The sequence below is a fragment of the Mesoplodon densirostris genome, chromosome Y, assembly GCF_025265405.1.
Source record: "Mesoplodon densirostris isolate mMesDen1 chromosome Y, mMesDen1 primary haplotype, whole genome shotgun sequence".
Classification (NCBI taxonomy): domain Eukaryota; kingdom Metazoa; phylum Chordata; class Mammalia; order Artiodactyla; family Ziphiidae; genus Mesoplodon; species Mesoplodon densirostris.
Genome location: NC_082682.1, coordinates 10,267,294 through 10,281,578, shown reverse-complemented (window position 1 = coordinate 10,281,578; position 14,285 = coordinate 10,267,294). Strand labels below are relative to the sequence as shown.

At 34.0% G+C, this 14,285-nt stretch overlaps 1 pseudogene; it reads left to right on the top strand.

Annotated features, from left to right (window-relative positions):
- Positions 1-14,285, top strand: part of LOC132482905 (ubiquitin-like modifier-activating enzyme 1) — a 36,710-nt pseudogene that overhangs the window by 5,768 nt on the left and 16,657 nt on the right.

The window sequence follows — 14,285 nt, the reverse complement described above, 5'->3', positions numbered from 1 at the left end:
AATCAGCTATAGGTATATTCCCATATCCACTCCCTCTTGCATCTCCCTCCCACCCTCCCTATCCCACCAAGCTAGGTGGTCACAAAGCACTGAACGTATCTCCCTGTGCTATGCAGCTGCTTTCCACTAGCTACCTATTTTACATTTCATAGTGTATATATGTACATAGGACTCTCTAACTTCATGCCAGCTTACTCTTTCCACTCACTATGTTCTCAAGTGTATTCTCTACATCCACATCTTTATTCCTGTCCAGCCCCTACATTCATCAGAATGTTTTTTTTTAGATTCCATATATATGTATTAGCAAAAAGTTTGTCTTTTTTTTCTTTCTGACTCATTTCACACAGTATGACAGACTCTAAATCTATCCACCTAACTGCAAATAGCTCAATTTTATTTCTATTTATGGCTCAGTGATATTCCATTGTATATATATGACACGCATTCTTTATCCATTCTTCTGTCTATTGACACTTAGGTGTTTACCTGTCCTGGCTATTGTAATTACACCTGTAATGAACTTTGTGGTCCATGACACTTTTTGAATTATGCTTTTCTCAGGGTATATACAAAGGAGCGGGATTGCAGTGTCATATATTAGTTCAAGTTTTAGGTTCTTAATGACCTCCATATTGTTCACCATAGTGGCTGTAACAATTTACATTCCCACTAACAGTGACAGAGGGTACCGTTTTCCATACACCACTCCAGAATTTAGAGTTTGTAGAATTTTGATGTTGATGGCTATTCTGACTAGTGTGAGGTGATACCTCATTGTAGTTTGATTTATATTTCTTTAATGATTCATGATATTGATCAACCTTCTATGTGTTTTATTGCAATCTGTGTATCATCTTTGGAGAAATGTCTATTTAGGTCTTCTGCCCACTTTTGGATTGTTGTTTGTGTTTTTTCGTTTAGAGCTGTATGAGCTGTTGGTAAATTTTGAAGATTAATCGTTTTTCAGTTGCTTCATTTGCAAATATTTTCTGATTCTGAGGGTTGTCTTTTGGTCTTGTTTATGGTTTCCTTTGTTGTGAAAAATGTTTTAAGTTTCATTAGTTCCCATTTGTTTAATTTTGTTTTTATTTCCATTTCTTTAGGAAGTGGGTCAAAAAGAATCTTGCTATGATTTATGTCATAGAGTGTTCTGCCTATATGTTCCTCTAAGTGTTTCATAGTGCAGAACCTTACATTTTGGCCTTTAATCCATTGGTGTTTATTTTTGTGTATGGTGTTAGGGAGTGTTCTGATTTCATTCTTGTACATGTAGCTGTTCAGTTTTCCCAACACAACTTGTTGAATAGGATATCTTATCTCCATTGTATATTCTTGCCACCTTTATCAAAATTAGGTGACCATATGTGAATGGGTTTACCTCTAGGCTTTCTATCCTGTTCCGTTGATCTATATTTCAGTTTTTGTGCCAGTACCATACTGTCTTGATTATTGTAGCTTTGTAGTATACTCTGAAGTTCTGGAGCCTGATTCATCCAGCTGAGTTTTTCTTTCTCAAGACTGCTTTTGGTATTCAGTGTCTTTTTTGTTTCCAGACACACTGTGCATTTTTTTCTCCTAGTTCCCTGGAAAATGCCATTGGTAATTTGATAGCGATTGCATTGACTCTATAGATTGTGTTAGGTCATATAGTCATTTTCACTATGTTGATTCCTACAACCCAAGAACATAGAATATCTCTCCATCTCTTTGTATCCTCTTTCATTTCTTTCATCAGTATCTTATAGGTTTCTGCATGCAGGTCTTTTGTCTACCTTGGTGTGTTTGTTCCTATTCTATTTGTTGCAATGGTAAATGAGAGTGTTTCCTTAATTTCTCTTCAGATTTTTCATCATTAGCCTATAGGAATCCCAGAGATTTCTGTGCATTACTTTTGTATCCTGCTACTTTCCCATAATCCTTGATTAGCTCTAGTCGTTTTCTGGTAGCATCTTTAGGATTCTCTATGTGTAGTATCATGTCATCTGCAAAGAGTGACAGCTTTAATTCTTCTTTTCCGATTTGGATTCCTTTTATTTCCTTTCTTCTCGATTGCTGTAGCTGAGACATCCAAAACTATGTTGAATAAGAGTTGAGAGGGTGGGCAACCTTGTCTTGTTCCTGATATTAGTGAAAATACTTTCAGTGGTTCAACAATGAGGACGATGTTTGCTGTGGGTTTGTCATATATGGCCTTTATTATGTTGTGGATTCTTCCCTCTATGCCTACTATGTGGAGGGTTTTTATCATAAATTGGTGTTGATTTTTTTCGAAAGCTTTCTCTGCATCTATTGAGATGATCATATGTGTTTTCTACTTCAATTTGTTAATATGGTGTATCGAGTTGGTTGCTCTGCATATATTGGATGATCCTTCTATTCCTAGAATAAATCCCACTTGATCATGGTGTATTTTCCTTTTAATGTGCTGTTGGATTCTGTTTGCTACTATTTTGTTGAGGATTCTTGTATCTATATTCATCAGTAATATTGGCCTGCAGTTTTATGTTTTATTATTATTATTTTTTTTTTGATATTTTGTCTGCTTTTGGTATTAGTGATTGTGTCTCCATAGAATTAGTTTTGGACTTTTCCTCCCTCTGCTACCTTTTGGAAGAGTTTTAGAAGGACAGGTGTTAAACTCTCCAAGCCAGAAATGACTGGCAGGACATCTTAAGTGATGAAGGAGAAAAACCTGCAACAAAGATGAATTTTTGTTGAAATATGTGAGATCACACCATGTTTGTTTTTATATGTCTGACTTACTTCTAAGTACTTCTTAATTTGTTGTACTTCTTCTCAATATCTCTTACTATTAGAGATGTTGATTTAACATAGTGCTCTCAAGGTGCACCCATTTTGTTACAAAAGGCAGCATTTTCCTTCTACTATGCCTGAATATATTTTTATTGTGATACCTTTTTTTTCCTGCCACACAAAGTACTTTTCTGTGCCACATTCTCTTTCTCCATTTATTCATCCTAAGTATGTTGTTTCCTGTTATGGCATTTGAGAATGATGGTGCAGTGCACATGGGATGCAGGTGTTTTTATGATTTTGTGTGTTTCTTTCCTTTATAAAAATACCCAAAGAGTTTTTTCTGGATGATTTAGTAGTTGTAATTTTTAGCTTTTTGAGGAATCGTCAAACTGGTTTCTAGAGCGGCTATACCAATCAGCATTCCTAACAAGAATGTAGGAGTGTTCCCTTTTGTCATGCCTGCTATCTTCTCTTTTTTGATAATAGACAATCTAATAGATATGAGGTGATATTCCACTACAGAGGTTTAGCACTTTCCTAATATATGTTCATCATTAACCACTTATCAGGTATTTGTTTCTAATATTGTATGCTATTCTGTAGATTGCCTCTTAATTCTATTGATTGTTTCCTTTATTATATAGGAATGTTTCAGTTCAATTTCACTTCACTTAACTTTTGATTTTGTTGCCTGCTCTACTGCTGTCATAGCCAAGAAATTATTGCCAAGCCAATCTTGAGAAGTTTGTTCCTTATCTTTTCTCAATGTATTTGAAACTTTTTGGTCTTATCTTTAAAGCAATTTCCTCAACATTTTTGAGATATAATTGACATATAACTTTGGTAGTTTTATGGTACACAGCATGATGATTAGATTTACATCTATGTTGTGAAATAATAGGATAATAATGTTAGTTAATACTTCTATCGCCTCACATAGTTACCAATTTTGCGTGTGTACTGTAAGAACACTGAAGATCTACATTCCCAGTAACTTTTAAACATGCAATAAAGTATTGGTAACTAAGTCACTATCCTTTAATTTAGTTCCCAAGAAGTTACACATTTTATAACAGGAAATTTGTGCTCTTTGACAATCATCTCCCTGTTTCTCCCCACCTCACACCTATTAAATATGTATAAACTCTCTTTTTGATGAACTCACCATTTCGATTTCATAAATAAGTGGGACCATACAGTTTACCTTAATGTCTGATTGTTTCACTAAGCATAATGCCCGCAAGTTGATTTCATGGGGTAACAAATTGTGGGAATTTCTTTATATGACTGTATAATATCCATTGTGGTAATATATACATTTCTAAATCCTTTTATCATTGATAATCTGTTAGTGAAGATGCCTTGCATATTTTGGTAAATATTTATACAGTAAACATGGGAGTGCAAATATCTCTGTAAGTTAACTGATTTCATTTATTTCACATATGTATATTCAGAAATGGAATTGCTATGTTATACGGTGGTATTATTTTTAGTATGTTGAGGAACATCCATATTATTTTCCATAGTGGTTGTACTAAGTTACATTCCCACCAAAAGTCTGTAAGTGTTCCCTGTGTTCTACATGCTTGACTACACTTTTCTCTGTTTTCTTTTTCATAAAATCCACTATGAAATGTGTGAGTTGATATCTCATTGTGGTTTTATTTTGCATTTCTCTTACTATTACAGATATTGAGCAAATAATCATGTGTCGGTTGGTAATTTGTATGTCTCCTATGAGGGGAATATATCTGCTAAGATCTTCAGCCCACCTTTTAATTAGATTTTTCGCTTTTTTTAAAATTGAGACTTTTTATGTTTAAACATTCTCCTGTAGCTTGCATGCTCTTGGCAAATATTTTCTTCCATTCCATAGGAGAATTCCAATGCCTCCTATTCCATTGCCTCTTCACTCTGATCAAGTTTATTTTAGTGCAGAGGCTTTTAAATTTGATGTTGTCACACATGTTGAATTTTCTTTTTCTTCCTTCTACTTTTGGTATCATATCCAAAAGAACCATTACTGACACAAATGCCTTGGAAAATTTTTTTCTGTTTAATTCTATGGATTTTATGATTTCTATCCATGATGTGTTAATTTTTGTATCTTCTAAGATGTGTGTTCAATTTTATTGTTTTCCATGTGGATATCCAGTTTTTCCAACACCACTCAGTGTAAAGTCTATTTTTACTCCATTAATTATTCTTGTCGTCCTTTTCATATGTTAGATGACTGGATATGGCTGAGTTTATTTCTGGGTTCTCAGTCCTATTCTATTGGTCTGTTGTCTGTTTTTATGCTAGTCTCACACTGTTTTGATTTCCGTAACTTTGTATTATGGTTTGAAACCACGAAGTGCATTTCATCCAGCTTTGTTTATCTTGCTTAAAATTGCTTTGTCTATTTTTAGGGTCCTTTCTTGTTTTGTACAATTTTTAGGATTGTTCTATTTCTAGGAAAATTGCGATTGAAAAGTTGATTGGGATTCCATTGAAACTATAGACAGCTTGAGGTAACATGAACATTTTAACAGTATTCATTCTTTCAATTTAGAAATATGGGATAGCTTTCTATTTACATGTTTCTTCTTCAGTTTTTGAAAATGTCATATTTTTAGGTGAACAAATGTTTTCGTCTTCTTGTTTAAATGTATTCCTAAGATTTTATTGTTTTTGGTGCTGCTGTAAAAGGAAGTGTTTTCTTTATTTTTCTGTCAGCTATTTTCTAGTTAGTGTATAGAAATGCAGCTAATTTTGTATTTTTATTTCATATCCAACAATATTACTGAATTCATTTATTAGTTTTAACAGTTTCATGGGGTTTTTGGTGGAGTCTTTAGGATTTCCTGCATACAGAATATGTGATCTTCAAACAGAGACATTTCTAATTCTTCCATTCCAGTTTTGATCCCTTTTATTTGTTTTTCTTGCCAAATGGTTCTGGCTAGTGTTTCTAGTATTCTGTTGAATAGGGGTGGTGATAGTGGGCATTTTTTATTTGTTCCTGTCTTAGAGGAAAGGTTTTCAGCTTTTCACATGAATATGATGTTAGCTGGGGCCTTGATAATATATGAACTTTATTACATTTAAAATGTTTCTTCTCTCCCCAGGTAGTTGAAAGCTTTAATCACGAAAATTTAGAAAATTCTTTCAAACATTTCTTCTGCATGCTATTCGTGTCATAAATTAAAATTGTTCATTTAAAAATGTTAACTGCCTTTGCATCACCAGGAATTATCCAACCTTATCATGTTGAACATTTTAGTGTGCTATTGAATTTGGTTTGCTAGAATTGTGTTGAGAATTTTTGCCTCTATATGTAAAAGGATATTAGCCTGAAAGTTTTCTCATTTTCCTTTGTTTGTTTGTATGTTTGTTTTGTTTTGTTTTGTTTTGTGTTTCCCTTGTTATTTCCTTATCTGGCTTTGTTAATCAGGAAAATGCTGGTTTTATAATATGAGTTTGGAAATGTTTCCTCTTTTGTAGTTATTTGGGAGAGTTTGGGAAGGACTGGCAATAAATCTTCATTAAATGTTCAGTAGAATTCACCAGTGAAACTAACTGATCCTGGGCTTCTCTTTATTGGGTGAGTTTTCAATACTGCTTCAATTTCCTAAGTCATTATTTGTATGATCATGATAATTTTTGTTTGTTTGTTTTTTGCTTCTTCGTGATTGTCTTGCTTCATTTTATATATGAGTTGTTGGAGATTTATCCATTTTTGTGACCCGGTTTTTTATCATTCTTTATAATGATTTGTGTGCTAAGATGTCAGTTGCAATTTCTCCACTTTCAGTTAAAGTTTTATTTATTAAGCTCTTTTTTCTCTTTGTTAGTCTAGCTAAAGTTTGTCAATTTTATTATCCTTTCCAAATGCCATCACTTGGATTCAGTTTTTCCTAATTATCTGATATTCGTTTTATGCATTTCCATTTGAATCTTTCTTACTTTTTCCTTTTATTCCTGGTGCTTAATTTGTTCATTTTTCCTAGTCTTTCAGGCATAAGGTTAAGTCCTTTATTTTAAATCATTCCTTTCTCTTAATATAAGAATTTATGATTGCTAAAAATAATTCATTCTTTAGACTGATTTTTGTACATTCCTAAAGTTTGGGTATATTGTCATTTTTGTTTATCTGAAGGTAGTTTCAGAATTCCCTTTTGGGTTCTTTCTTGACCCTTAGATATCTCCAGTGTGTGCTGTATAATTCTACGTATTAGGTTTTTTGCACTTTTTCTATTGTTATTGATTTCTAGCTTCATAACATTATGATCAAAAAGGTTGCTTAATGTGGTTTTGATCTTCTTAAATTTGTTAACGCTTGTTTTATATTCCACGACAGGTTCTATCCTAGGGAATGCTCTGTCTGCAGTTAAGAATAATGTGGATTCTGGTTCTGTTGGATGGAACTTCTATATAATTTTATTGGGTACATTCAGTGTCTTTATCAATTTTCTAAGGTATACAGTCGGATAATATAGTCCCTTACCATTATTAGTTTTACTGTTGATTTCTCCTATCAGATCTGTTAATGGGTGATTTATATATTTGTTTAATCCTACAACGTTCAGTACATATATATTTACAATTATTATAACCTCTTGATAAATTGATCTATTATCATTGTATACTGACCTTCTATATCAATTGTGAACTATTTTGACTGAAAGTCCGTATTACCTGAGATTGGGGGAGCCAGTCCTGCTCTTGTTTGGAAACTGTTTGGACTATCAGTTTCTATTCCCTCATCTTCAGCTTATGTGTGTCCTTAAAGTTAAAATTGCTCTTGTAGACAACATATTGTTTTTTTTATCATTCATATGGTAATATAATTGTTTTACAATGTTGTGTTAGTTTCTGCTGTATAACAAAATGAATCAGCTATAGGTATACATATATTCCCATATCCACTGCCTCTTGCATCTCCCTCCCACCCTCCCTATCCCACCAAGCTAGGTGGTCACAAAGCACTGAACGTATCTCCCTGTGCTATGCAGTTGCTTTCCACTAGCTATCCATTTTACATTTCATAGTGTATATATGTACATATGACTCTCTCACTTCGTGCCAGCTTACCCTTTCCACTCCCCATGTTCTTAAGTCGATACTCTACATCTGAATATTTTGTCCTGTGCTGCTCCTACCTTCATCAGAACCCTTTTTTTAGATTCCATATATATGTGTTAGCAAAGTGTTTTTCTTTTTATCTTTCTGACTTCACACAGTACGACGGACTCTAAGTCTATCCACCTAACTGCAAATAGCTCAATTTAATTTCTATTTATCTCTGAGTAATATTCCATTGTATATATATGCCACACCTTCTTTATTAATTCATGTGTCGATTGACACTTAGCTTATTCCCTATCCTGGTGTTTGGAATTACACCTGTAATGAACTGTGTGGTCCATGACTCTTTTTGAATTGTGGCTTTCTCAGGGTATATGCAAAGTTGTGGGATTGCGGGGTCATATATTAGTTCTAGTTTTAGTTCCTTAATGACCACCATACTGTTCTCTATAGTGGCTGTAACAATTTACATTCCCATTAACAGTGCCGGAGGGTTTCGTATTCCCTACACTCTCTCCAGAATGTATAGTATATTGATTTTTTGATGACGGCTCCTCTGACTAGTGTGAGGTGATACCTCATCATAGATTTGATTTATATTTCTATAATGATTCATGCTCAACATGAAACGTTGAGCAAACTTTCATGTGTTTTATTACAATCTGTGTATCATCTTTGGAGAAATGTCTATTTAGGTCTTCTGCCCATTTTTGGATTGTTGGTGTTTTTTGGTTTACAGCTGCATGAGCTGTTGGTAAATTTTGGAGATTAATCCTTTTTCAGTTGCTTCATTTGCAAATATTTTCTCCCATTCTGAGGGGTGTCTTTTGGTGTTGTTTATGGTTTCCTTTCCTGTGAAAAAATTTTAAGTTTCACTACATCCCATTACTTTAATTTTGTTTTTATTTCCATTTTTCTAGGAAGTGGGTCAAAAAGAATCTTGCTGTTATTTATGTCATAGAGTGTTCTGCCTATGTTTTCCTCTAAGTGTTTGATAGTGTCTCACCGTACATTTAGTCCTTTAATCGATTTGTGTTCATTTTTGTGTATGGGGTTAGGGAATGTTCTAATTTCATTCTTGTACATGTAGCCTTTCACTTTTCCCAGTACCTCTTGTTGAAGAGGATGTCTCATCTCCATTGTATATTCTTCCTTCCTTTATCAAAAATAAGGTGACCATATATCTGTGGGTTTACCCCTGGGCTTTCTACCGTGTTCCATTGATCTATATTTCTGTTTTTGTGCCAGTACCATACTGTCTTGATTACTGTTGTTTTAGTATAGTCTGAAGTCCAAGAGCCTGATTCATCCAACTCTGTTTTTCTTTCTCAAGCTTGCTTTGGCTATTCGGCGTGTTTTTTGTTTCCATACACACTGTGAATTTTTTTCTTCTAGTTCCCTCGCAAATGCCATCGGTACTTTGATAGGGATTGCATTGACTCTGTAGATTGTGTTTTGTCATACAGTCATTTTCACTATGTTGATTCTTCAAACCCAAGAACATGGTATATATCTCCATCTCTTTGTATCCTCCTTCATTTCTTTCATCAGCATCTTATAGGTTTCTGCATACAGGTCTTTTGTCTACCTGGGTATGTTTGTTCCTATTCTATTTGTTGCAATTGTAAATGAGAGTGTTTCCTTAATTTCTCTTTCAGGTTTTCCATCATTAGCCTATTGGAATCCCAGAGATTTCTGTGCATTAATTTTGTATCGTGCTACTTTACCAAATTCATTGGTTAGCTCTATTCATCTTCTGGTAGCATCCTTAGGATACTCTATGTGTAGTATCAAGTCATCTGCAAACAGTGACAGCTTTACTTCTTCTTTTCTGATTTGGATTCCTTTTATTTCCTTTTCTTCTCTGATTGCTGTGGCTGAAACGCCCAAATCCATGCTGAAAAAGAGCTGTGAGGGTGGATAACCTTGTCTTGTTCCTGATCTTGATGAAAATACTTTCCGTTTTTCACCATTGAGGATGATGTTTGCTGTGGGTTTGTCATATATGGCCTTTATTATGTTGAGGAAACTCACCTCTATGCCTACTATGTGGAGGGTTTTTATCATATATTGGTGTTGAATTTTTTCGAAAGTTTCCTAGCATCTATTGAGATGATCATATTGTTTTTCTCCTTCAATTTGTTAATATGAAGTATCATGTTGATTGATTTGCATATATTGAAGAATCCTTGTATTCCTGGAATAAACTCCATTTGATCATGGTGTATTATCCTTTTAATGAGCTGTTGGATTCGGTTTCATATTATTTTGTTGAGGATTTTTGCATCTATATTCATCAGTAATATTGGCCTGAAGTTTTCTTTTTTAATTATATCTTTGCCTGGTTTGGGTATCAGGGTGATGGTGGTGCCGTAGAATTAGTTTTGGAGTGTTCTTCCCTCTGCTGTATTTTGGAAGTGATTGTGAAGGACAGTTGTTAAACTCTCCAAGCGAGAAGGGACTGGCAGGATATATTTAAAGTAATGAAGGAGAAAAACCTGCAACGAAGATTAATTTACTTTTCCTATAAGTGAGATTACACCATGTTTGTTTTTATATGTCTGACTTACTTCTTAAGTACTTCTTACTTCTTATTTCATCATACTTCTTCTCAACATCTCTTACTATTAGAGATGTTGACTTAACATAGTGCCCTTAAGGTGCACCCATTTTGTTACAAATGGCACCATTTTACTTCTACTATGCCTGAGTATAGTTTTATTGTGACACTTCTTTTTCCTGCCACACAAAATAATTTACTGGGGCACATTTCCTTTATCCATCTCTTCAGGCTAAGTGTGTAGCTATACTGGTATGGCATTTGAGAATGATGGTGAATACCATGGTACATGGTATTCAGGTATTTTTTAGAGACAGCATTCTTCCTTCCATTTCATAAATAACCAAATATTTTTTTCTGGATGATTTGGTTGTTCTAATTTTTGGCTTTTTGAGGAACCTCCAAACTCTTTTCTAGAGTGGCTACACCAATCAGCATTCTCAACAAGAGTGTAAGGTGGTTCCCTTTTGTCATGCCTGCTGTCTCCTCTTTTTTGATAATAGCAAAGCTAATAGATATGAGGTGATATCGCACTACTGAGGTTATGCACTTTCCTAATGTATGTTGGATATTAACCATTTCTAAGGTACGTGTTTGTAAATATTTTATACTATTCTGTAGATTGCCTGTTAATTCTGTTGATTGTTTCCTTTATTATGTAGGAATGTTTCAGTTCAATTTCACTTCACTTAACTATTGATTTTGTAGCCTTCTCTACTGCTGTCATAGTCAAGAAATTATTGCCAAGACCTATCTTGAGAAGTTTGTTCCTTATCTTTTCTCAAGGGCTTTGAAACATTTCGGTCCTATCTTTAATACATTTTCCCCAGCATTATTGAGATATAATTGACATATAACTTTGGTAATTATAAGGTACACAGCATAATGATTAGACTTACATCTATGTTGTGACACAATGTGATAATGATGTTAGTTAATACTTCTATCACCTCACAAAGTTACCATATTTGTGTGTGTTCTGTAAGAACATTAAAGATCTACTTTCCTAGTAACCTTGAAATATGCAATAAACTGTTGGTAACTAAGTCACTATGCTGTAACATAGATGCCAAGAATTTACACATTTTATACCAGGAAATTTGTACTCTTTGACTATCATCTCCTTATTTCTCCCAACCCCACACCTATTAAATACATATCCACTCTCTGTTTTGATGAGCTCTGCCGTTGAGATTTAATAAATAAGTGGGACCACACAGTTTGTCTTTATGTCTCTGATTTTTTCTTTAAGCATAATGCCCGCAAGTTGATTTCATGTGGTCACAAATTGCAGAATTTTCTTTATATGGCTGTATAATATCCATTGTGTTAATATATACAGTTCTTAATCCGTTTATTCATTGATAAACAGTTAGTGTCTACGCCTTGCATATTTTGGTAAATATTAATACAGTGAACATGGGAGTTCAAATATCTCAGTAAAGTAACTGATTTCATTTCCTTGAAGTATGTATATTCAGAAATGGAATTGCTAGGTTCTATGGTGGTATTATTTTTAGTACTTTGAGGAACATCCTAATTATTTTATGTAGTGGTTGTACTAAGGTATATTCCCACCAACAGTTTGTAAGTTTTCCCTGTTTTCTACATGCTTGACTACACTTTTTTGTCTTTTCTTTTTCATAATAACCACTATGAAATGTGTGAGTTGACATCTCTTTGTGGTTTTATTTTGCATTTCTCTTACTATTACAGATGTTGACCAAATATTTGTGTGTCTCCTGGTCATTTGTAGGTCTCCTATGAAGGTAGTATATCTGATATGTTGTTCAGTCCACGTTTTAATTAGATTATTCAACTTTTTTTTAATTGAATCATTTAATGTTTGGACATTAGTCCCGTAGCTGGCATGTTGTTGGCAAATCTTTTCTCCCATTCCATAGGAGAATTCCTATGCCTCCTGTTCAGTGCCTCTTCACTCTGTTCAAGTTTCTTTTTGTGCAGAGGCTTTTTAATTTGATGTTATCACACATGTTGAATTTTCTTTTTCTTCCTTCTACTTCTGGTATCATATCCAAAAGAATCATTGCTGAGACAAATGCTTTGGAGATTTTTTTTCTGTTTAATTCTAGGGATTTTGTGATTTCTGTTCGTGTTGTGTTAATTTTTGAATCGTCTAAGATGGGTGTTCAATTTTGTTCTTTTCCGTGTGGATATCCTGTTTTTCCAGCACCACTCAGGGTAAAGTCTATTTTTACTCCATTGTTTATTCTTGTCATCCTTGTCAAATGTTAGTTGACTGGACATGGCTGAGTTTATTTCTGGGCTCTCAGTCCTATTCTATTGGTCTATTGTCTGTTTTTATGCTAATTTCACACTATTTTGATTACCGTAACTTTGTATAATAGTTTGAAACCAGGAAGTGAGTTGCATCCAGCTTTGTTTAATTTGCTGAAAATTGCTTTGTCTATTTTCAGGGTCCTTTCTTGTTTTGTACAATTCTTAGGATTGATATTCTATTTCTAGGAAAATTACCATTGAAAATTTATTGGGTTTTAATTGAAACTATAGATGGCTTTAGGTAGCGTGAACATTTCAACAGTATTCATTCTTTCAATTCAGAAACATGGGATAGGTTTCTATTTACATGTGTCTTCTTCAGTTTTTGAAAATGCCATATTTGTAGGTGTAGAGATGTTTTTGTCTCCTTGCTTAAATGTAGTCCTAACATTTTATTGTTTTTGGTAATGCCGTAAATGGACGTGTTTTCTTTATTTTTCTGGCAGCTATTTTCTTGTTAGTGTATAGACATGCAACTAATTTTGTATTTTTGTTTCACATCCAACAACATTAGTGAATTTGTTTAACAGTTCTATCAATTTCATTTATGTCTGAGTAATATTCCACTGTATATATATGCCACACATTCTTTATCCATTCATCTGTCCATGGACAGTTAAGTTGCTTGCATGTCCTGGCTATTGTAAATAGACCTGTAATGAACTTTGTGTTCCATGACTCCTTTTGAATTATGGTTTTCTCAGGGTATAAGCACAGTAGTGGGATTGCTGGGTCATATGCCAGTTCTAGTAGTAGTTTCTTATGACCTCCATACTGTTCTCCATAGTGACTGTAACAATTTACATTCCAAACAACAGTGCCAGAAGTTTCCCTTTTCTTCACACCCTCTACAGAATTTATTGTTTGTACGGTTTTTGTTGATGGCCATTCTGACTAATGTGAGGTGATACCTCATTGTAGATTTGATTTACATTTCTTTAATGATTCATGATATTGAGCAACGTTTCATGTGTTTTATGGCAATCTGTATATCAAACTTGGAGAACTGTATAGTTAGATCTTCTGCCCATTTTTGGATTGTTGTTTGTGTTTTTGGTTTGGAGCTGCATGATCTGTTGGTAAAATTTGGAGATTAATCCTTTTTCAGTTGCATCATTTTCAAATATGTTCTCCTATTCTCAGGGTTGTCTTTTGGTCTTCTTTATGGTTTCCTTTGCTGTGCAAAAGCTTTTAAATTTCACTAGGTCCCATTTGTTTATGTTTGTTTTTACTTCCATTTCTCTAAGAGGTGGGTCAAAAAGAATCTTGCTGTGATTTATGTCATAGAGTGTTCTGCCTAAGTTTTCCTCTAATTGTTTGGTCATGTCTGACTTTACATTTAGGACTTTAATCCATTTGTGTTTATTTTTGTGTATGGTGTTAGTGAGTGTTTTAATTTCATTCTTGGACATGTATCCGTCCAGTTTTCCCAGCACCACTTGTTGAAAAGGATGTCTTATCTCCATTGTATATGCTTGCCTGCTTTGTCAAAATTAAGATGACTATATGTGAGTGGGTTTATCTCCTGGCTTTCTATACTGTTACATTGATGTATATTTCTGTTTTTGTGTCAGTGCCATACTGTGTTGAG